The sequence below is a fragment of the Triturus cristatus genome, chromosome 1_2 (assembly GCF_964204655.1).
Source record: "Triturus cristatus chromosome 1_2, aTriCri1.1, whole genome shotgun sequence".
NCBI lineage: Eukaryota > Metazoa > Chordata > Amphibia > Caudata > Salamandridae > Triturus > Triturus cristatus.
In genome coordinates, this window is record NC_140580.1 from 1,175,367,046 (window position 1) to 1,175,392,093 (window position 25,048).

At 48.5% G+C, this 25,048-nt stretch overlaps 1 protein-coding gene across 2 annotated transcripts in view; it reads right to left on the reverse strand.

The window, feature by feature from the left end:
* The window catches only part of NUP188 (nucleoporin 188), a 1,223,536-nt gene that overhangs the window by 878,309 nt on the left and 320,179 nt on the right, over nucleotides 1-25,048 (reverse strand). The gene's annotated exons all lie outside the window — the stretch shown is intronic.

The window sequence follows — 25,048 nt, forward strand, 5'->3', positions numbered from 1 at the left end:
TTAGATAGGTTACATATATGGGCTAATGAAGCTAATATTCTAAGTGACCTGCAGTATGGCTTCAGGAAAGGTCTTGGTACCATTGAACAGTGTTTGAATTTGCATATTTTAATTGAAAAATATACCAAAGTGAAGGAGGGACGAATGTTTTTAACTTTTGTGGATCTTACCTCAGCATTCGACTCAGTAACACATTGTAAACTTTGGTTAGTAATGGACAAACTGGGTGTGGATAAGCAGATCATTGACTTCCTGAGAGACCTTTATGCAGGAGCATCGGCCCGAGTAAGATATGGGAAAAATGGTGAATGTACTAGATCATTTGCAATCAGAAGGGGTGTAAGACAGGGCTGTGTCCTGGCGCCGTTTCTCTTTACACTTTATATTAATAACGTGGAAAAGACTCTGATAACAGAGTGTAGGGACGTACCAATGGTAGGAAATAGATCAATCCCAATTCTGTTATATGCAGATGACGCGGTACTAATGGCTAGAACACCGCAGGCCATGCAAAGAGTAGTCACTTCCTTTTCGGATTTTATGAATCAGCTAGATTTAAGCATAAATTGTTCTAAGACATTCACCATGCACTGTGGGCCGGGTGCACAGAGGAAGAAAAAAGCAATTTATATTGGAACTACCCCAGTAGAGGACACCCTAACATTTCCCTATTTAGGGGTCTTAATTGATAGCTCTGGGCTATGGAACAATACAATTAAGACAAGGAAACTGCTGTACTGTAAATCTATCATGGCTTTAAAAAATTTTAGTCGGAAAATAGGGAGGAAACCAATTAAGGAAATACTGACTGTTTACAAAGCAACTTGTATAGCTATCGTCACTTATGGAGCAGGCCTATGGGGATATGCAAACGTCAGCATATTACAAGTTGTCGAAAACAATTTTATGAAATATCTCCTGGGCGTCCCACAGAGTGTCTCAACATATTCTTGCCATGTAGAACTAGGGGAACCATACCTAGAAGATATAATAAAAACTGCACCAGTACTATTATGGCATAGAATATGGACCGCAGATGAATCTGGTTTAAACCGAATGATTATGGGAAATGCAATGGGCTTAGAGAAGTGTGGGAAAATCAGATGGCTGCATTATATTAATAATTTCCTTATGCTATTAGGGCTAGGGGATTATTATACTGACCCGCCCTCTCTTTGTAATATTTCTAGAAAATGTCTAAAAGATAGATGTATGACCTATTTGCAAGAAACCAGAGCTAGAATAGAGTTTAAGAAATCTACGGTAGTAGCTCATGAGCAAGTTGTAATTTGCAATAGTTTACAGCCATATTTAAAGCTACAAACGAGTGATTACGAAAGGTTTTTATTGACACGTTTTAGATTTAATCTACTATTCAGATCACTCAGCTTTCCAGCTATGAATAATTGGTCAAAAATTATGAGAAAATGTCCCTGCGACGATTTATCAGTACAATCAGATATGCATATACTTTTCTTTTGTAAATTTTATACTAGACCAAGACAAATGTTTGTTGTTCCTTTGCTAAAAATGATGGAAATTAATCGGTGTCGCCCTGCTTTTTTAGCTGTACAGAAATTGGATAATGTTTTAACTGTCGTATTTATTTCCTCATTCCTTAAAAATGTTTTTAAATTACGGAAAACAATGGAGATCTGAACTTACTCGGTTTTTTATTATTATATGTGGCCCTATAATTGTAATTTTTATATAAGTGTATTTTGTCTATGTACTTTTATGGTTATTTTGTACTAATAACCGAATAAAGATTAACTTGACTTGACTTGATTGCAAGGGGGGGGGGGGGGGGGGGTTCCTAGCTAAGAATAGCTCTGTTATCAGTCACCAACAGATGCTAAGCCCCGCACCCTCCCCGTTGTTTAGGGGGGGGGGGGGGGGTCAGCTAGGCAATGGGCCTTTAGCTAGGTGACTGCAGTGATCTGATCAGCCGAAGCAGAGATTGCCAATGAAAATAAGCTTTTGTGCGTTTTTATTGACTGTTTCACCATAGCTGGGTGGGGGGAGGGTCAAGAGTGCTGAAGACGTTCACAGACTGTAGCGGTGCTCCTGTCACACTGAACGCAGCTGCAGCGTGGCGATGGATATCTGACTGCAGTGGTAGGTAGGCACAATTGGCAGGCCTTTGCCGATCAGTCGTCGGGTGATGTCTTTTGTGTTTTTCTGCTGTTCGTGCGACAGTTCTCACATGTGATTGAAGGGCACAGGGGGGAGACTGGCATGCATCATTGCAAACAAAACACTGATCCGATGGACTCGGATGCTGCAGTTTGACCTTCTATGGCCTTGTGTACAACTTCTGGGCAATTAGTTCCATTATGTATGTATGTAGAGCGCTTGTAGAGCGCAAACCTAGTTCGAGAGTAACAGAGTACTTTGGGTGAACATTTTCGGGTACTGAAAATTTGTGAACAAATATTGCTTCACATGTAATTTACACATGGACAAATAGTTTGTTTGTAATAAGTGGAGGGGCAAATACCGCTCAGCTTGTCCCAGGTGCCAACGCAAATGGAATTGGTTGTTTACACAACCTGTGTGTCTGCAGGAAGAGGCAGCGAGGCATGGTGCAGGGAGGTAAATCATTCACGCCCAGTGAAAAAGATCAGGGAACATGGGGAACAAGCAGGAAGTGGGATAAGGGAGGGGGTGACAAATGGTGATCACTTTCGCTTTGATGTCCTCAGTGGCCGCGCGGCTCACTGAGGACATCAAAGCGGCCGCGAAAGTGATCAGGCAGTGCTTTTCAGGCTGCCAAATGGTGCGCGTGCCCGGCGCACATGCACTGTATTTGGAGGCCTGAAAAGCCCTAGTTTGCACTTCCAGATCCCCCTTTTACAGAAGCTCTCGCGAGAGCAGCGCTAAAGCGCTGGCTCAGGCGAGACCTAAAAAGTATTATGTTGCGTGCCCTGTAAGCATCTCTTCGCTGCATGTAGAGCTGTGGATTCACATGCTCTGCATATTTGTGCCATCTAGTGTTTGAAGCAAAACAAGATGCAGCAGTCCGAGCCAAAGAAGTCTTTCGAGTCACAGCTGTGCAGTGACTCCTTTACTCCACAAAGAGCATGGGCACTAAGTCCATCTTAGATTGCTCTTGGCACAGAGGGTGTGTGAACAGCGCACTCTTTCAGCGTTGGGGGACCGGTCCGATGGATCCCTCTACTCCGCTCCACTGGATTTATGGCTGTTCTTAAAGTCTGGTGGGTGGATGCCTGCCAGGCCGCCACAGCCCGGTCTGTTCTTCGTGTATACTGGCCAGTAGGGCCTGTGCTTTCTCTCGGAAGATATCCCCCCCCCCCCCCCCCTTCTCCCCTCCACGAACATTAATGGGTCAGCACTCTTGAGGAAAGCCTAGGCTTGTGTAAATTACCGGTATGGCTGGATTTATAGTGCTGTGCTCCATTTTTGTCGTCCTTTCTGGCCCCCTCACCCACTTCACAGCCAACCATAAACTTCCACTACTGAAGTCCACGTGTCTGCTGAATAGCCTACCTTCTAAGAGGCTCTCGCGATATAAAAACTGTACTTTCGTTATGTTGCCAATTATTCTGTAGCGCTGAATTCCGTCAGGATGGTAATCCTCGTTTCCCTTCACTTTCGTTCCGTTTGCTGGTTTTTATTGCCGTGTTATGGAACGCGGATGTTCACGTCTGAAAGGGAGCGTGCTTTGTAGTGTACAAGGGAGTATGTTCTGCTCTTCAGGGGCCGAACTAAGCATCTGTTTTTGTGTTTTTTAGAACAGTTGTTTAGAAACAGAGTAACAGAGCGATCATACAGTATTTGCTGGAATCGGGGTTCTCATGGAAGCTTCCAGTTAGGGTACTTCACATTTTCTTCACCGTCACCCTGCGACGTGTGCGTCGGTTCCGGATAGAGGCTCTGCTCACTGGCTCGAGCTGGATTCTCACAGACATTGACACCGAGTTAGTTTTTACGTGCGACGTTTCTCTTTACAAAGATAATGGTGCGCTCAGTCATCACCTGAACACAAACCCTCCTCATCTTCATTCTCACCAACCAGTGCTTAATTAGAGCTGGGTTCTACCGTAAGCACAGAAAATGTCCCGAAACCATTGTTTGGCAGTAGAAAATCTAAAATAACAAAAAACTGCTATTATTTGGATGAGGTGCGCACCTCATTGCCCCCTCCACTCTGCACTATTGATAGCTGAGCCACTGGTCCAAATATACAGTAAACGCGCACTTAAAATACAATCTTAATGGCCTTTTAAGCGAGTTTCTTGAAAAACTCCACTGGGATAAACAGCTGTCCATTCTGGATTTGTTGGATACGCAGCAAACAGTGATAGGCACATGCTGATGAGCTTTGCGGGGGTCAACAGGGGGTAAAAGACATTGTCATTTACAACGCCATTACTTGATTAATGCTTCACAAAGGGAAAAAAAACAATAACATTTTCAATGTCAATAGTTCAAAACAATGTCACTGCGAGACCTATTGTTTTTGGTGAGGAACTATTGAAAGTACCAATAGGGTTGTGAACCAAGGTTGACATGCCCATGTGGGAACAACTAGAATTAGTGTCAGGGACGCTTGTTTGAGTTTCTGAACCACTAATGGAATGAGTGGGAGAGGCAGAAAAGCGTAAACAAATATCCCTGAACAATTCATCCATAGTGCATTGTCTTTGGACAATGGGTGTGGATACCTGGAGGCAAAGTTGGCCATTTTGCGTTAGGATGTGCGGCGAACAGGTCTATGTGTGGGGAGTCCCCACATTTGGAAGAATGGGAGGAGAACCTCAGGGTGTATTTCCCATTTGTGGATTTGATGGGTCTGACGACTGAGCAAATCTGCCATCTGATTGTCTACTCCTGGAAGGTGCTCTGCTAGGAGATATATTTTGTGATGTTTGGCCCATTTCCAGATGGTCTAGGCTAGCTGTGACAGCTGGAGAGAGTGTGTCCCTCCCTGTTTTTGTATGTAGTACATGGCTGTCATGTTGTCTGTACGAATTAGGACAGTCTTGTGTACTAGCTGAACTTGAAATGCTTTCAGTGCCAGAAAAACCGCTAGCAGCTCTAGATGATTTATATGAAGCTGCTTCTGCTGCAAGCGCCAAATGCCCTGAATTGCGTGGTTTGGAGATGCGCTCCCCAACCGGTCAGTGATGAGTCTGCTGTCAGTACTATCTGTGGAACCAGGTCGCTGAGGGGCCGCCCTTTTAAAAGGTTTTGTGTCTTCCACCACTGCAGAGAGCGATGTGTGCGGCGTCTACCAACACTAGATCTGATAACAGACCATGAGCTTGGTTCCACTGACGTGCTAAGCATTCCTGTAAGGGACGCATCTGATGTCTTGCGTAGGGGACTATAAGAATGCAAGACGCCATCATTCCCAGTAACTGCATGAAAACTCGAGCTGGTAAGGAGTGATGAGGCTGAAACCAAGACATCAGGGTTTTTATATTACGGACTCTGGCTGAAGTGGAGTATGCTAGAGCTTTTTGTGTGTTTACAGTAGCTCTTCGATATGCTTGAGACGTGGGTGGTTGGACAGATTTACTGTGAATCCTAGCTCGTGGAGCAATTGCACAGTTTTTTGTGTGTGGCGTAGAGAGCTGTTGTGCAAGAGGGAGGATTTTGAATTGATAGTGCTGACCTGCTACCCCAAACCTGAGGTATTTGAGGTGCGCAGGGTGTATTGGAATATGAAAGTAAGCGCCCTCTAAATTGGAGTGGAGAGAAAGTCGCATTGCTGAAGAAGGGGGAAGCACTTGGAGTGTTACCATATGAAAATGTTCCAACTGAATGTATAGATTTAGTTCTCTGAGGTCTAATATAGGCCAGAGAGAGCCGTCCTTTTTGTAATTATGAAAGTAGAGAGAGTGCACCCCTGCTCCCTGGTATGGTAAAGGGACTGGTTCTATTGCATCTTTCTGCAAAAAAGAGGGACAATGTTCTTGTGACATGAGGTGTGACCTTGGAGGAATGTTCGGTTGAGTGCTTATAAGCTCCAGGCAATAACTAGTTTGGATAATTTATAGAACCCAGTTTTCTGATGTAATCTTATTCTAAGTGGGTAGAAATTGGGAAAAACGTCCCCCGACAGGAGTGGAATGGTCAGGGGGTATGGAAAGGAAGTCAGTGTTTGGTGTTTGCAGGTTAAGCGCGTGTTGAGTTGCCTCCGCCTCTTCCCTTGCCGTTGTTTCCTCTATATCCACCTCTAAAATAACCTCTTGAAGAGGGCGACTGATTGTTGCCCTTGTAAGAGGAGGAGGGATTATCTGTAGACACATGTTTGGAGCCGCCCCTGTAAAATGAGCAACAAAAGGATCCTCTGTTGGACGGGGATTGGAATGCCCCCATGGACCGAGCAGCCTCAGTATCCTTTCTCATCTTTTCAGCTGAACCAAAGAGGTGTTCTTTGTCAAAGGGTTGGTTGAGAATAGCGGCTAGCAGCTCAGGCTTGAATCCTGAAAATCTTAACCAAGTATGTCAACGGAGCAGTACACTAGTGTTTACAGCCCAAGCTCATGTGTCTGCCTGATCACACCTGATAGAGGTATTAGGTATTAATTTACCCTCTTGAATAAGGTCACTAGCTCTAGACTTACGCTCATCAGGAAGAAATTCAATGAGCTTTTCAAGCTCATTATAATGAGCCTATCATACCTTGCCAACAGTGCTTGAGCACTGGCAACGTGCCAATGATTAGCTGCTTGCGACGCTACCCTTTTGCCTGAAGCGTCAATTAGTTTGGACTCGATCAGGAGGAGGGGCTTCCCCTGTTTGCGAATTAGCTCTTTTACGAGCGGTGGAAACTACGAGAGAGTCCAAGTGTAATTGGCCTTTGATATATACAGGGTTATTAGGTGCCGATTTGTACTTTCTCTACCCTGGGAGTGATGATTCCAGCTCGTACAGGGCCTTTAAAGATGCTGTCTGTATGTTTAAGCATACCCTTTAACATTGGTAATGTCTGTGTAGCCCTTTGAGATGTCAAACACAAATCCTCCTCTAAACTCTCTTTATGAAGCTTTACTCCTTGATATTGTGCAGCTCTGTTAACAAGCTCAATATATCCAATATTAACATCTGGAGAAGGTCTGGATGGATCTAGCTCGGGATAGTTATCTGGTTGAGGGTCAGCATTATAATTATCCCAAGGGTCAGTATCCCGTGGTGTGTAGTCATCTATATCCCCATCCCCTGTACCCTGTGGGTCAGGTGATGGTGGTAGAAGAGAATTTGTAGGTGTAATGAGTAAATTTGGATCAATGGGTGAAGAAGGTGGAATTTATGGTGGAGAAGGGTTAGTACCCACATTTTTCCTTTTTAGAGGAATGTGGTAGTCTTCTTGTAAGCCCATTTTCCTCTTCTCAGGAAGTTTGACATGGATATGTCCAGTTTCTGGGTGAATCATAATCTCCTTCTGTTTCGGATCCAAAGCTTGAATATTGGTCCGAGGCTCTTTAGTTGGAGTGCTTTCTTTAGACGCCGGTTTTGGTGTTGAAAGTTTTGCTCTGAAGTTTTCGGTTTGGAAGATTTAGCCTTATGCACCGGTGGCACCGAAACAAAAAGGTGTTTGGATTTCGACAACGAAGGTTTTGGGTTGGCTTGGCACCGGTGTGGGGACGAGTAGAGTCCGAGCCGTAAGGCTGTTGTTTATGTTTCGGCACCGAACTCGAAGACGGGGCACTCGAAACCTTTTCTCGGTGCCGACCTTGGCCCGAAGGCAGAGGAGGGACTGGAGCCTTTTTATGGGGGAGATGGCAGGGGAAGGAAGTCTTTTTACTCACAATCCGTTGTCCCAGTGTGAGGTCTTCAGCATTGGAGTCTGCTTCAGACACAGAAATGTGTTGCTCCTCCATTTCGGCTTCCTGCGCTTGTAATTCTTCTTGTTCAGACTCGTCTCTGAGGATATCCGGTGCGGAGCCACTTTGCTGGTACATTTCATGACGTCAAACCAGACGGTCACGGAGTATCTTCTTCGATCGAAACGACCAACACGCATCACAGTCCTTCTCGTCGTGTTCCGGGAATAGGCAAAGGATGCACACTTCGTGCAAGTCGTGCACGGAAACTTAGCGCGAAACCCTAGACAGAGCTTGAATGGAGTCCTTTCCATTGACTGCTACCGACCCCAGAGCGGGTAGGCCTAACGGCCTTCCACAAGTCTTCCAATCGGAGGTTTGAATGTAAACGATATGCGGGGAGAATAGGAAACGCGATCGATAAACAATACCGTCGAGGGTAGTGGATTGCGCGTCGAAGGGGGCCCGAAGAATGGTACCGGAGCGCAACAATTCACATTCGAACCCGATGGCGGAAAAAAACAGTCCAACAATGGAGTTGATGCCCATGCGCACTATCACTGAAAGGAGGAGTCACCTACCTCTTGACTGGAAAAGACTTCCTTGAAGAAAAACAAAGAGAAAACATCCGGACCCAACACTAGATGGCGATCTATGCACAGCATATGATCTACAGCTCACATGCCTTGAACACTATTTTACTGTTATGACCATATGTGATAATCCTACAATGCAGAACAGGACATTACCAGAAGAAGTAGGTTAAACCAAATTTAAGGAACGTTTGAGGATTGCTTCCAGGATTATGCAGTTGCCTTCAAGGGTCCTTTTAATACAGTGAGAGAAAACAGTTCTTCATATTCAACAATCATCAAAAACAGGCATTCCAGAATTTCCTAAGCTCAAAGATTTTCCAACTCTGCTTTTGAGATTGATTTTGGCATTCACAGTGTTAAATGGTAGCGGCAGTTTCAGTCGATAACCTTTCAAGTATTGCCCGGCGTTAATCGCCTCTCATACCATTCGATAATTTATCAATGCAAGAGGCAGGCGCCGGAGACTGGAAGGCAGGAAACAAAGTTTTATTCCGTCGGAGCAGAACACATCAGATCAGACAGCAAGGTATCGTCACGAGGTGCTCTAACTGCATCTCTGAGGCCTGGCCTCTTATACACAGGTTTATTGCTTTATTACACATGGTACATTCTTATTGAGACTTTGATGTACGGAAAGACATTCCTTGGAACTCCCACTTCAAGCTCGTTCCCACACATATCTACAGTAGAAGTCCCCACCCCACCCACAGTAGGAGATGGCTATCACGCAGCTGGATATTCCGCCAATTCCCGGGGGTGTGTGCAACCGGCCGGGTCTCAGGGGGGTAGGGGCTTTGATCCACTGTAATCCCTTTGATGTGGGGTGTTTCCCTTACAGTAGGGGCAATAAACTGCATCCGCAGGGCTAGGTGATGGCCTGGGACCGGTTCGGATAATGGGGCGCAGAGGAAGGGGGTTATCAAAGAGATGCATGACCATGTATGGGATGTCGGTCGGGCGTGGGATGTGGTTCCATGGCAGGGTCGCGCAGAAGGAGAGGGTTTATGGCCCGTGTATGAGAGAGCGGGGGTGGCCGGCGCGCGGGGGATGCTCGCAGCGCCAGGGGAAAGCGCTGGCGATCGAGAATGAGCGGGGAGAGAGTGGGGTGCCTAAAATGGCGGCCGTGCATTCGCTGTGCGTGGCGCTGGGGAGAGGCAAGATGGCGCAGATAATGTTCAGTTACAAGCTAAATTTCCACAGTCCTCCCTTTTAACATATCTCGCCAGCTTGTCTAGTTCGGATCTATCCCCATAATACTACGAATTTCCACCTCAGACAGAGCTTTCATTCGCTCGGTTTCAAAGTCCAAAGTCTTAGGGCAGATGCAGTTCATAAAAAGCGAACATAAAGGTGGCAGACACTGAATCCCCAAGCAACATCCACATAGTATCACAATCGGTATTAGGATAAATGAAAACAGCCTCCATCCCCAACTTTTAATAGTGTCCCAAAACCAACTCCCCAGTGACCATTCTTCTTGCTCTTGATGGACCTCCGCGGATAGTCTGTGGAGGTGTTCAATTGCTTTGTAGACTGAGGGTGAGTTATCCGGTACGTAGGTACAACAGCTGGACCCCAATGATGCGGCATGCTCCTCCACGATCAGCCAGAACCACATCTAGAACGAGGCGGTTCTGAAGGGCCACTAAGCGGACGGCCTGGAGCTCGGCGGTGTTGTTGGCGAGGGCGCCAGCCGTAATGTTCATCGCCGTTTCGACTGCCTGGGTTAAGTGGCGGATGGCACGGCTGTTTGCCATTGGACCCCAGAGTGGAACAAGGCCTTTTACTGCGTCCATGAACTGTGCTCCGGCGGAGTCGGCTTGCACAATGTCTTTGGCCCGTTTCTGTCGGTGATGGTTTGCTGGAGCCACATATGTCGGAGGAAGGACAAAGGCGATGTAGCAGGTGCCTCCCCAACCTTTCGGAAGCCAGGTGTAGGCCTTAGTACCACAGACGAAGTACATATTCGGGGAGGCAACAAAGGAGGGTGGGTCAACTGAGTCCAATGTTCGGGTGATGAGGCAGGAGCTGTGGCCCACCAGCTGCGCCCCCAGGCCTTCGAGGCACACAAATCCAGTGATGTTGATGACGGACAGGGCCACTGTTAGGGTGGCGGCCGTCCGTTTCCGGAGGTAAGAGAAGGTGGGTCTGGCTGGGTTGTTGAACACTTGCATTTCAACTCGTTCTTTGGCAGGGATGTCCATGTGAAAGGAAGTGTTCGATCTCAGAGGGCAGAAGTTCTTCCAGTTTTGTTCAGCCAGAACCCATGGTAGAAGTGTGACATGGTTCTGCCGGAGGTGGCATTGTCCTTGTAGCTTTCTTGCAGGAGGATTAGCCAGGCGAGGCAGGAACCATGGACAGAAAAAGGTGAAGGGATGAAAGGGATAGAGTGTCCAGTAGCATGTGGTAGCAACCCACAGATCCAGCAATTAATGGCGTTGGCGGCAAGATTGTGTTGGTGGAGCAACTGCACAAAAGAGTTATTCCAGAACTCCTTACGCCTTTCTCGGAGTTGGGGTGAAAGTGAGATCAGATGGTGTTCTTTCGTGGTGGTAGGTTGAACGGTGGTCAGCAATGTCTTATGAGCGGGTGTGCTCTCCTCCATGATCCAGAAGGTGACCACGAGGAGAAGGCAAAAGAGAAGGGTAATGAAAAGTGCAATAGTCTTTAAGCTGTGCATTCGGTCAGTCTTTGGGTTTTTGTAGTGGATCTTCGGACGTCCGGTTGCTTCCATCATCTTCATGTCGGGCGCTTCCATCACCTTCAAGAGACTCGGTAGCGGGCAGAACCACAGACTTTGTTTAGTTTCTCTCCTGGTGGCCTTTGTGGTGACTAGGCTACCGCTCTGAGATTTCCACTTAGCCTGTTGTCTGCTTAGCCGAAGTTCTCTCCTTTCGTCGCAAGATATACCCTTCCTTGGATGGCACGGTGGGATCAGGATATCTTACTAACTCAAGTGTCTCTGTATCTGGGCAGCGGCTCAGGGATGGTCGGTCTTTGTCCAGAAGTTCTTCTTGGGCGGTGATGTTGTCCGTGGTTGTCAGGGTCGGTGATACCTTCTTGCAGTGGTGTGCATGCAGCCAATTGCGTTTCCCCTCCACTCGAAGAGCTGTTCGGGTGGTGATCAGGACTTGCAGGGGGCCCGTCCACCGGGGCTCCAGACTCTTGGTGCGCTGGAAGTTACACACTAAGACGAAGTCACCGGGTTGGATGTCGTGTCCGGGGCCCCTGGAAACATCGGGAATGGCGTGCAGCACCTGCTGATGGATGACGGACAACGTTTTAGTTAGGTTATACAAATAGTCAGACATGAGGACGTCCGGGACGTCGTGGATGGATGTTGGCTTTGGAGCAGCCCAAAGGTTCATGGACCGCCCGAAAACGACCTCGTAGGGGGTTAAGTGGTGTTTAGTGGGGGTGGAACGCATTGATAGCAATGCTAGCGGGAGAGCGTCTGGCCATCTCAGTCCTGTGGTGGCGACTATTTTTGCTATCTTAAGCTTCAATGTGGCGTTGTGTCGCTCAACCAAGCCTGCAGATTGGGGATGGAAGACCGCATGGAATTTCTGTTTTACACCCAACCCTTTTAAGATGAGTTGGATAACTTCGGCTACGAAGTGGGGGCCGTTGTCGCTCCACAAAATTCGACAAAGGCCGTATCGGGGGAAGAATTCCTTCAGTAGTACTTTTGCGGTAGTCATAGCGGTGTTGTCATGGGTTGGGTAGGCTTCCACCCACTTGCTGAAGGCACACACAACGACAAGTACGTACTTCAAACCTTGGCACCTTTCTAACTGGACATAGTCCATTTGTAGGACTTCAAAGGGGTGATTGGGGACCCCAAACCCTCCCCGGGGTACAGCAGTTCCTTTCCCAGGGTTGTGTTGGAGGCATACTAGGCATTGTTGGACCAGACGTTTGGCTGAGTCTGGGATTTTGTCGTTGTGCCAGACTTTGGAGATGAGCTCGATCATGGGGGCAGACCCTATGTGTGCGCGGGGGAGTGTGCCATGGTCAGCAAGGGGATCAAGTATGAATCTGGTAGCAACCATTTGTTCAAGTCTTTAGTTCGCCAGCAACCATCATCGTCCTTCAATCCCACCCGGGCCCATTCAGTTAATTCGTGTGGTGTGCTGGCTAGTTGGATATCCCTAATTGTTTCCCTAGCATCCTTCCATTTCTCAGTTTGTGACCTGGTCACGTACATACGGGTCGTGGACCTATTCTCGGCTGTGGTTCGGGCAGTAATGTCAGCCAGTGCATTTCCCTGTCCTATAATGTCTGTCACCTTCTTGTGTGCCTGGCATTTGATCACAGCTAACCGTGTGGGGAGGAGGACTGCTTCGGTTAGGGCAGAGACTAGATCTCCATGCAGGATGGGTGTGCCATGAGAAGTCAAGAATCCCCTCTCTTTCCATAAGAGCCCAAAGTGGTGAACTACCCCGAAGGCGTACTGACTGTCTGTGTAAATGTTTGCGGTTGTCCCTGCTGCCAGGATGCAGGCTCGTGTGAGAGCAATTAGTTCCGCCGCCTGTGCGGATCGCTGTGTGATGCGGGCTGTCTCAACAACTGTTCGGGCTGTGGTGACTGCATAGGCAGCTGAGGTGGTGCCATCGGGGAGCTTGATGCATGAGCCATCCACCCACAGTTCTCCGTCAGGGTCCGGGAAGGCAGTATCCCGGAGGTCAACCCTACTCTTGGTTTGTTCGTCGGTGAGGGTCACGCAATCATGTATAGGGGACGCATTGGGGTCAGGGAGAGGCAGTAGAGTAGCTGGATTCAGAGTGGTGCATCGTTTCAATGTGATGTGGGGTGCAAGCAGAGTCAGTTCATAACCAGTCAGTCGTGCGCTAGTCAGGTGTTGAGTCTTGGTTTGGTTCAGGAGGGTGTCAACCGCATGGGGTACCAATACTGTGAGGGGGTTTGAGAGCACGATCCCCTCGCTTTGCCGGATAGAGATAGCCGCGGCGGCTACTGCTCGAAGGCAGGCGGGCAAAGCTCTGGCTACAGGGTCAAGAGTGGCAGAGAAGTAGGCACAAGGGCGTTGCTTACGGCCTATGGACTGGGTTAGGACAGACAACGCACATCCCTCCCTTTCGTGGGTGTAGAGGGAGAAAGGTTTAGTGTAGTCTGGGGTTCCTAGGACTGGGGCCGAGCAGAGGGCGTCTCGTAATTCTTTGAAGGAGGATTGACATTCGGGTGTCCAGGGGAGGGGGAAGGGGACATCTTTAGCCAGCAGGGAAAGCAGAGGTTTTATGATAAGACTGAAATTTGGCAACCATTGTCGACAAAAGGAGGTGAGGCCTACTAGGGACCGTACTTGCTTCTGAGTCTTGGGAACAGGGGTTTCTAGGATGGTCTGAATTCGGTCAGGGGTAAGTTTTCTCCCGTCTTTGGATAGTAGGTGGCCTAGATATGTTACTTGTGGTTGGCAGAATTGCAATTTCTTCCTGGAGACCTTGTGACCGCTCTCCGCGAGGAAGCGGAGGAGGTGAATGGTGGCTGTGGCGGCAAGTGGAGTGGTGTCGGCCGCCAAAAGAATGTCATCGACGTACTGTATCAACACCACTCCATCGGGTAGTTGGACTGCATCTAGTTGCCTCTTGAGGGCTTGGCTATAAATACTGGGACTCTCAGTGTAGCCTTGGGGTGCCCTGCAGAATCTGTACGAACGGGCTTTTAAAGTGAAGCCGAACAGGTAGCGGCTGTCTGGGTGGATGGGGATGGAAAAGAATGCGTTCTTGAGATCAATAACAGTAAAGGTGGTGGCAGTGGATGGAATCAGGGTGAGGATGGTGGTGATGTCTGAGACCACGGGGTACTGGGGTATGACTACTTTGTTAACCTCTCGCAAATCAACAATGAAACGGTAGGCTTTCTCATCTCCCTCGCCTTGCTTCTTTACAATGGGTAGGATAGGGCTGTTGCAAACATTACTGACTACTTCTTCTACCACTCCTGCCTCGACTAGGGACTCGATGATTTCCACCAATGCCTTCTCGCCTTCGGGTGATATCCGATACTGTGGAAGCTTTGGGAGCACTGCGTCCGGTCGGACGGTTATGTGTACCGGGTCGATCACCATGCGCCCTACATCTGAGTCGGTTTTAGCCCATAGATGTGAAGGTAATGTGTCGAGTAGGGACATGTCAGCATCGGTTATAGAGAGCATACGTCGTGTGTGACAAGGTCTGAACAGATCTGGGTTATCGTGTAGGATGACTCGAACTCCGTCTGGGGAGCATCTGATGGTAGCTCGAAAATGTTTTAGCAAATCAAGTCCCATAATAGCATCGGGGGTGTTGGAGGAGAGCAGAAAGGTCGTGTCAGTGGTGTTATCTTCTAAGTCAAAGGAGATTGGTGCTGATAAGGGGTTAGTGGAGGGCGTTCCATCGAAGCCTATTGAGGTTACATGTGAGCAAGACAAGGGTGCCTTAGGAATCAGTCGTTTGGATAACGCACTACGTGTCGCCCCAGTGTCTACCAGGAATGGAGATTTTGTGCCCAAGACCTTAGCAGTGACGTAAGGACCTTGCTGGTCAACACGGAGTTCGACTGGATCCCTCCCTTGCCCCTGGCGGTCCTATGCGAAGTCATGGGTGCTTTCATAGTCGGACTGTTGACACTGGTTTTGTCGGGGGCGATCAAAGGTGTTTGGTCTGCCTGGCCTGTCGTTGATGGCGTCGTTCGTGTACCCTCGTCCCGGTCCTCTATTTCTGGGGTCATATGCTGTGTCTCTGGGGTCCCTATTTTTGTTCATTTCCAGAAGGACCGGGCACTGGGATTTCCAGTGTCCGAACCCTCTACAGAACGCACATTGATTCCCATCTAAGTCTCTCCGTCCGTTGTAGGGTGCAGGGGTATGGTCTCTAGGGGGTAGCTTTCTAGGGGCGGTTGGTTGGTAATTCCCTTTCGGGGGTTCTCTTCCTATGGTCACCCCTTGCAACTGTGCTATCATTACCCTCTCCTTTAGTTCCTTTTTCTTCCTTTCTGACGCCCTATCGTTCTCATTCTTTTGGTTTTCGTAGTATTGGGCCATCTGGAGGATAGCTGCGGGTTTGGAGGCTGCCCAACTACTCTCGCTGGTCTGCAGCTTCTGAGAAACTTCTTGTGATAGACCCTTCACATAATTCTGGACAAAGAGGTGATGTCCGGTTGCAGTGGTCATGTCCTGGCCACTATAATCGGAAAACACAGTCTCGAACCGAGAGAAGTATTCAGACACATCCTCCTGGGGTTTCTGGCGGCAAGCCGTCACTATCGACCAGTCTACCTTTCTTTCTGGGATAAGAGTCTTCAACTTAAGTACAATCTTGTCTGGGAGTTCTAATATGGCTTTCGGGGGTTTCTGTCCCGGTTCTCGCTGTTTATCTATGGTATCGAGTTGTACCCAGGTATATCCGAACGGCTCAGCGTGGTCAACTTTCCGGATTTGTTTCCACACATCAGCCGGCAGACATAATCCGAAGAACAAGTCGATATCTGCTAAAGTCATTATTGTTGAGCCTAAGGCTGTACCTAGTTCGGTGTAGAAGGCAGTCAGGTTCTTTCTTAAGTCGGGTAGAGTTCTTCTAAAGGTCAAAATATCTTGTCGGTCCCATGGCTGGTAGACCCAATTATATACAACCCTCCCCTTCGCATCTTGGTGGTTGATGTCGTCATGTGTTCCCTGACCTCGTGGGGGGACCCAGTAGGGGGCGGCCTCTTTGATGGGCATCATGGTATCAGTCCTTCCTTCCTGGGGCTTAGCCGCTATGGGGGTTTCTGTTTTGGTTGTCTGCCTGTGTTCTTTAAGGTGTCGATAGACCTCGAGTGTACGAGTGAAGAGGTTCGTCACATCGCCCTCTCCTTCTTCCCCAATGTCTACCTTCCTATATAGGGCCGCTAAGCCTTCGGGACCTTTATCGTGGTACCTATCCTCATATGCATTCAGGGCGTGATAACAAAGTCGTACGACAAAGTGTCGTCTGCGGCTGTCGGCATACGAGTTATACACGTCTGTTATATACTCCTCACTTTCCTTTTGCTCCACCAGTGTCCCTACTATCTTGTCAATTCCTGCTCGTTCATCCTTTGTTAATCGATTCATTCTGGTGGAATCTTTCTTTCTCATCTCAGGGTCATCTAACGTTATAGCCGACGTTGGGTTCAGTACAAGAGGCTCAGCCGGCGCGGAGGCCGTGAGGACCGAGGCCCCTGTACTGCTGTCGCTCGTGTTTGGGGGTTGTGGGTGTTGCACTACCGATTGGGAGGGTGCGTATGGAGGGGGCATGTAAATGATCGGGGGACCTAACAGTAATTCATCATTCGTTTGTTGCTTAGAGGACAACTCAGGGTAGAGCATAGAGGGGGTCCTAACAGCGTACTGGCCTGAGGTTTCGGGCTCCTGTCTTAGTTTAGTTTCCCTTCTCTCCTTTATTTCTTCTTCTAACTTTCTAGCGGCAAGGTGAGCTGCCTTTCGTAATTCCTTTTCTGCTTTTACTTCTTACCTCTTTTTCCGTTGCGTTGCTTCTTTGCGCCACATGCCGATACTGTCAAGCATAGTAGGCGTCGTCTTATTGCTACGCAGAGCCATTTCTAGCACTTCTATCTTATGGTCGTCGAAGGATCCCATCAGTGGCCACTGACTCTCGGGGTCCTTCTTGGTATATTTATGCCATAGCTTGCTATAAGCTACGGTGACTAGTCCATATTTAGTGAACATGTCCTTATTAGGGGTGCCTTCCAGTGGAGCCGGATGGTCCACCTCTAATAAGCGGTCCGGGCAGAACCAACTACCAATCAGTGGGGAGAAGATAAGCATGACGGGTTTCAATGGGGACAAAAGTCAGCACTACCTATCTTTTCACTGCTTGCAAAGACTAGACAGAATATCTCTATTCCTCGTTATTTGTAAGCAGAGAATACCTCCAAAGAACCAATATCGAACAACTAGTGTTCGGACAATCAATCAATCAATCAATGGGGAGATAAAGATAGGCACGACGGGTTACAACGGGGACAAAAGTCTGCGTTACCTACCCTTCACTATTTGCAAAGACTAGACAGAATATTTCTATTCTACGTTATTTGCAAACAGAGAATATCTCAAAGAGCACTATTCTTCAAAACAATCAATGTTCGGACAATCAATCAGTGGGGAGATAAAGATAGGCACGACGGGTTTCAACGGGGACAAAAGTCTGCGTTACCTACCCTTCACTATCTGCAAAGGGAGAGAGAGAGAGTGTATTTCTACTCCTCCCCGTTTGTAGACAGCGAATATCTCAAAGAGAACAATCAATGAGCAATACTAGTATTTTCAAAACTTCAAACAATCAATCAATTATTTCGCAATTTGTCGTGTATCACGACCTTACCCGGACCGCGTGGACAGTTTCTCGTCTTCCGCCTCCAGCGCCCGATCGTCCTCTACTCTCCGTTATTGCTGCGGCACTCCTGATGGTTCCCAGTCAGGACCGTAGATCACTCGAGAGAGGTCTGCTCGGAACCAGTGAAGTTCGGATGATCGGCTGCCAGACAAGGGTCTATTGGGCAGGAGCTCTCCCGATCGTTGCAGTCGTTCACTCTGTCGTCAGGACCTCTCCCACTGGATCCACGTGTCTCTGATGGGCCCCACGCTTGGGACGCCAATTGTTAAATGGTAGCGGCAGTTTCAGTCGATAACCTTTCAAGTATTGCCCGGCGTTAATCGCCTCTCATACCATTCGATAATTTATCAATGCAAGAGGCAGGCGCCGGAGACTGGAAGGCAGGAAACAAAGTTTTATTCCGTCGGAGCAGAACACATCAGATCAGACAGCAAGGTATCGTCACGAGGTGCTCTAACTGCATCTCTGAGGCCTGGCCTCTTATACACCGGTTTATTGCTTTATTACACATGGTACATTCTTATTGAGACTTTGATGTACGGAAAGACATCCTTGGAACCCCCACTTCAAGCTCGTTCCCACACATATCTACAGTAGAAGTCCCCACCCCACCCACAGTAGGAGATGGCTATCACGCAGCTGGATATTCCGCCAATTCCCGGGGGTGTGTGCAACCGGCCGGGTCTCAGGGGGGTAGGGGCTTTGATCCACTGTAATCCCTTTGATGTGGGGTGTTTCCCTTACAGTAGGGGCAATAAACTGCATCCGCAGGGCTAGGTGATGGCCTGGGACCGGTTCGGATAATGGGGCGCAGAGGAAGGGGGTTATCAAAGAGATGCATGACCATGTATGGGATGTCGGTCGGGCGTGGGATGTGGTTCCATGGCAGGGTCGCGCAGAAGGAGAGGGTTTATGGCCCGTGTATGAGAGAGCGGGGGTGGCCGGCGCGCGGGGGATGCTCGCAGCGCCAGGGGAAAGCGCTGGCGATCGAGAATGAGCGGGGAGAGAGTGGGGTGCCTAAAATGGCGGCCGTGCATTCGCTGTGCGTGGCGCTGGGGAGAGGCAAGATGGCGCAGATAATGTTCAGTTACAAGCTAAATTTCCACAACAGGGTTCCCCTTTAAAAACCTGCAAATCACTACCATATGAAGAAATTGAACCTACTGCTGAGAGAAGCCTCTTCAACCATTTAACTTGGACTCTGATGAACAGCATTGTCTGCAATCCAAACATTTTTGACTTTGGTCTTCAGTATTCTGTAGTTTCTGGCTTTCTTATTAGCATAAGATTAAACGAAAAAGCTCACAATAAATGCCAGGTCCTGTCTCCTAGTCGGGAACAACGCTGAATATCCAACGAGAAGGGAAATGCTACTTACCAGTATGCATCTGTTCTTGGCATGTAGAGCTGCAGGTCTACACATTATGCATAGATCGCCATCTGGTGTTGGGCCCGGATGTTTGCACTTGTTTTTGTCTTGAAGTCTTTGGAAGTCAGGAGGTATGTGACTCCTCCTTTGGCTCATAGTGCGCATGGGCATCAGCTCCATCCTCAGATTGTTTTTCGCCAGCAGGGAAAGATGGAGCGTAGTAATAACAGTGAAGATGCCCATGTGTGTATCTCTAAATAAGATAAGCTGGAACAGATGCAGGTAGCCGGGGAGGCGGGTGGGCGTGTGTAGATCTGCAGCTCTACATGCCAAGAACAGATGCATACTGGTAAGTAGCATATTCCGTTCGAGGCATATGAGCTGCAGATTACACACTGTGCATAGATTGTAAAGCAGTATCCACCCCTAAGGGAATGTTCCCTAAAAATGTAACTGAAGCCCCTATCTGTCCTGTAGAGTGGGCTTTAGGGGGAACAGATAATGTACGTATTGCTTTGTGGTAGCAAATCTGTATGCATTTAACAGTCCACCTAGCTATCCCAGATTTTGATATGGGGTTGCCTTTCTGTGGTGGTGAGAAAGACACGAATAGTTGTTTGGTCTTACGAAAGGGTTGTGTTCTCTCGATGTAGTAAAGCAATGCTCTTTTGACATCTGAGGTGTGAAGAGCTCTTTCTGCGACTGTGGCTGCGAGAAGAATACGGGCAGCTCCACAGATTGATGGAGGTGGAAGGGAGAAATTACTTTAGGATTAGTTCGGAGAACAACCTTATTATGATGCGTCTGGAGAAAGGGTTCTTGAATGGTTAGTGCTTGTAGTTCACTAACTCTTCGTAGAGAAGTAATGGCTACTAGGAAAGCAGTTTTCCAGGTTAAGAATTGTAGCTCACATTTATGTAGAGGTTCAAATGGAGGCCCCATTAGTCTTGTGAGAACGATGTTTAAATTCCACACAGGTGAAGGTGATACTCTGGGGGGAATTATTCTTTTGAGGCCCTCCATAAAGGCCTTTATGGCAGGTACCCTGAAAAGTGATAGATGTTTATTTTGTAGATATGCTGCTATGGCAGCAAGATGCAGTCTAATAGACGTGTAGGCTAAGTTGCATCTTTGGAGGTGTAGTAAGTAGCCTATGATGTGTTGGATAGACACATCTAGGGGATTGGTGTTGTTGTTGTGACAATATATTACAAAACGTTTCCACTTGGCTGCATAGCATGCTCTAGTGGTAGGCCGTCTAGCTTCTTTAATGACGTTCATACAGTCAGGGGGAAGGTAAAGGTAACCGAATTCTAGGATCTCAGGAGCCAGATCGAAAGGTTGAGCTGAGCTGGGTCCGGGTGTCTGATCTCTCCATGGTTCTGGGTTAAGAGGCATGGAGAGAGGTGTAACTTTTGGAGCGGAACTACAGAGAGTTCCAGCAATGTGGTGTACCACGGTTGTCTGGCCCAAGTTGGAGGAACTAGGATGAGCATTAAGGAATGTTGCTGTAGTTTGCGCACCACCAGTGGTATGAGTGGGAGAGGCGGAAAAGCGTACGCAAATCTGCCTGACCCGTTCATCCATATCGCATTGCCTTTGGACAATGGGTGTGGATATCTGGTAGCAAAGCTTGAGCATTTGGCGTTTTCGTGGGTGGCGAAGAGGTTGCCCCCACATTTGAAAAAACGGTTGAAGAACTTGCGGATGAAGTTCCCACTCGTGGATCTGTTGTGTTTGACGGCTCAACAGATCGGGTATGGTGTTTTGGACTCCTGGGACAGGTTGGGCTGGGAGAAAAATGTTCTGAGGTATAGCCCACCTCCATATGTTCTGTGCTAGCTGAGAGAGCTGCAGAGAGTGTGTCCCGCCTTGTTTTTGTATGTAGTACATGGATGTCATGTTGTCCGTGCGGACTAAGTCAGCCTTGCCTGATATGCATTTTTGAAATGCTTTTAAGGCTAAGAATATGGCTAGTAACTCCAGGTGGTTGATGTGGACTAACTTTTGTTGAGGTGTCCACCTGCCCTGCATGGTGTGATGTAGTAGGTGAGCTACCCAGCCTGAGAGCGATGCGTCCGCTGTCAGTACTATCTGAGGAACAGGGTCCAGGAACGGTCGCCCTTTGGAAAGGTTTTTGGTGGTCCACCACTGCAGAGAGCGATGGGCACGACCGTCTACCAACACCAGGATCTGTTATCTGACCTTGAGCCTGGTTCCATTGGCGTGCTAAGCACTCTTGGAGAGGACGCATCTGGAGTCTTGCATGAGGCACTATGAATATGCAAAAGGCCATCATCCCTATGAGTTGCATGAACACTCGAGCTGGAAGAGAGTGTTGCGGGTGGAATTTGGGGAGGAGAGCCTGTATGCTTGCTATCCTGGTGGGACTGGGATAGGCTAACGCTTTTGAGGTGTCTATTGTGGCACCGAGATATTGTGTGTGGGACGGTTGCATCTGGGACTTGGGGTGATTTATTGTGAACCCCAGGTCGTGAAGTTGTTGAATAGTGGCGTGAGTGTGTTGTACACACTGGTTGTATGAGCTGGCTTTTATGAGCCAGTCGTCCAGATATGGGAAGACGTGGATGTGCTGTCTTCTTAGGTGTGCTGCCACTCCCGCTAGGCACTTGGTTAACACTCGTGGTGCTGTTGTGACTCCGAATGGGAGTACTTTGAATTGATAGTGCGGACCGTCCACTAAAAATGAGAGATACTTCCTGTGAGCGTTGTGAATGGGAATGTGGAAATAGGCGTCCTTGAGGTCTAGAGTAGCAAGGAAGTCGCCCTGTGAAAGCTGAGGGAGGACCTGCTGAAGTGTGACCATGTTGAAATGGTCTGAGTGTATGTATAGGTTTAGGGGTCTGAGGTCTAAAATAGGTCTTAGAGAGCGGTCCTTTTTTGGTATGAGAAAATACAGTGAGTAAACTCCCTTGTTTTGTTGGTGCAGGGGAACTGGTTCTATTGCACTTTTTTGTAGGAGGGAGATTACCTCCCGCCTTAGCAGTAACAAATGATGTTGTGACATTGGACGCTGTTTGGGTGGTATGTTTGGGGGGGTAGATGTTGGTTTGAAACAGTAGCCTAATTGAATTATCTGTTGCACCCACCTGTCTGAAGTGATGTTGGCCCAAACAGGAAGGAAGGAATTGTTTGAGTCTTCCCCCGACTGGAGTGGAATGGTCTGGGAGAAGTGGAGGGAAGTCATTGGGTGGGGGTGGAGGCAGAGCGGGAGTTGTTGGTTTTGCCTCTGCCTTTGTTGTACCCCCTGTAACCACCTCTTTGGTAACCTTTTGTGGGAGCCTTGTAAGAAGTGGAGGGGCTATCCGAGGAGTAGCCTCTGGGGGTGCTTCTGAAGGATAAGCGACAAAAGGAATGTCTGGGAGTTTGCGACTGCAAGGCTCCCATAGATTTGGCTGTGTCTCTATCCTTCTTCATTTTTTCAAAGGCTACATCAACATTAGGGCCAAATAGGTGTTGCTCATCGAATGGCTGATTGAGTATGGAACTCTGGACTTCTGGTTTGAATCCTGAAATGCGCAGCCAGGCATGCCTACGCAGAAGGACACAGGTGTTTATTGCCCTTGAGGCGGTATCTGCTACATCTAAGGCACAACTGATGGAGGTGGTAGTAATGGTTTTACCTTCTTGTATGAGTTCATTGGCCCTATTTTTATACTTGTCCGGCAGGTGCTGCATTATGGACTCAAGCTCATCATAATGTGCCCTGTCATACCTAGCTAACAGCGCTTGAGTATTGGCAATGCGCCATATGTTTGCTGCCTGTGACGCCGTTTGTTTGCCAGAGGCGTCCAGGAGTTTAGATTCCTTATTTGGTGGTGATGCGTCACCTGATGATTGGGAATTGGCTCTTTTTCGCACATTGGAGACTACAAGGGAGTCTAGTGGTGCAGGGCCTTTAATGTACGCTGGATCAGTAGGGGTGGCCTTATACTTTTTCTCGATCCTAGGGTTGATGACTCGAGCCCTGACCGGGTCTTTAAAGACCTCTGGTGCGTGCTTAATGACCCCCCTAAGCATGGGTAAAATTGAGGCGGACTTGAGTGGTGTCAAAAGTGTCCATGAGAAAATCCTCCTCCACGGTGTCTGTGTGTAGATCAACCCCGTGGTACTGGGCAGCCCTGTGAAGGAGCTGGTTAAAGCTGATAGTGTCCTCTGGGGGGGAAGGCCTGGAGAGGTAGATGTCCTCTTGTGGGATGTAAGGGACGTCTGGGATGCTATAATCATCCCAGGGGTCTGGGGAGCCAGTAGGAGTAGGGTCTCCTAGTGGTTGATCGTCTGCAACCCCCCTGCATCATAAGAGGTGTCATCATCATCATCTACTGCAGTAGGGGAGAGCCGGTGCAGCCGTATCTAGTGTTTGCTTTTTGAAGCTAAGCATTAAGTGACCAGTCTTGGGATCCTTTACATGAAATTTTTGGGTAGGATCTGGGCAAAACAGTTCTTCTTTGGGGGGGCAGATCCTTCTGTGCTGATGGTGTTAGTGCCGTAGGTTTTTTCGGCGCCGACTCTGTAGCGGTTCTGGGTTTGGAACAGTGCGATTTTGCAGTGTCTTTGGCCGATGGAACCTGTTGTTTTTTCGGTTCCGAGGTCTGTTTCGGCTTCGAAGCATGAGAGTCGGGGGCCCTTTGGTGGCAGTTTTTTGGTCGGCTCCGAATGTGTTGTCGGTGTCGAGGAGCCGGTGCCAGTCTTCGACGCCGAGTGCTTGGATGTCGAAGCAGCACTCGGCGTGGATGAAGAAGAGGACGGCTTCTTTTTCGGTGCCTTTGTATGTTTTTCGGCACCGAGGGTAGGCTGACTCGAGCCCGAGTCAGTTGAAGGCTTTGTAGGGTTCTTTACCGGGCCCGGAGGCGAGGCATGGGAAGCAGTCTCTCGGTGTGCACCTGGGCCCGAAGGCGAAGGTGTGACCGGAGCCTTTTTTGATGGTGTCAAAGTGGGTTGGGGTCGGGGTCGACGTCTGTACTCACGACCCTCTGTGCTGGACTGATGTCCTTGACGTCGGAGTCATCGGCCTCAGAGGCACTGACGATGCCTTCTTCGACCCGCCCCTGCTCTGGCACATCGACGCCCTCTTGGAAGATGTCGTCTGGGATCGAAGATGACGATTGAGCCATGGTTCTTCTAGCTCGTCAGTCCCGAATCGTCGTCTTGGAGCGGAAGGAGGCGCAAGCTGGACAGAGGGACAGAGGTTGCACACCTCATGCAGATCGGTGTGGGGAAACTTCGACCCACATCGAGGACACTTTTTGAATGGCATCCTTTCCATGGGCCAGATGAGTAAGGCCCAGGTAGGACCGAAGGCCTTCGCCGATGATCGGAATCGAAGACGTCGAAGTTGAGTCGCGCAGATTGGGAAAACCCGATCGAGACAATACCATCGAAAAGGGAAGGATTGCGCGTCGAAAGAAAAAAACGGTAACGGTTCCAAACTGGAGCGCGAGAAACACATCCGAGCCCAATGGCAGAAAAAAACAATTTGAGGATGGAGCCAATGCCCATGCGCACTATCATCCAAAGGAGGAGTCACATACCTTGTGACTTCCAAATACTTTCCAGGACAAAAACAAGTGCAAACATCCGGGCCCAACACCAGATGGCGATCTATGCATACTGTGTAATCTGCAGCTCATATGCCTCGAACATAATAATATCCTCCTTCGACATCTTCGAGATGTGAGAACTGCTCCACTTACATGTGGCACTTTCAATAATGGCTAAGAAGTGATCGGGGAACTTTACGCTTTTGAAGAAATGCTGCAACTGTCTGGCAGGATCTTTGCCCCGAGAATCCATCCCTTAGCTGTGTCCATGGATGCGGTTGATTAAGTAGGGTGGAACTTCCTGCGTACCTGACGGTGCAGGCAAACACAGCAGGACAGACCTCTGAAGCTTACA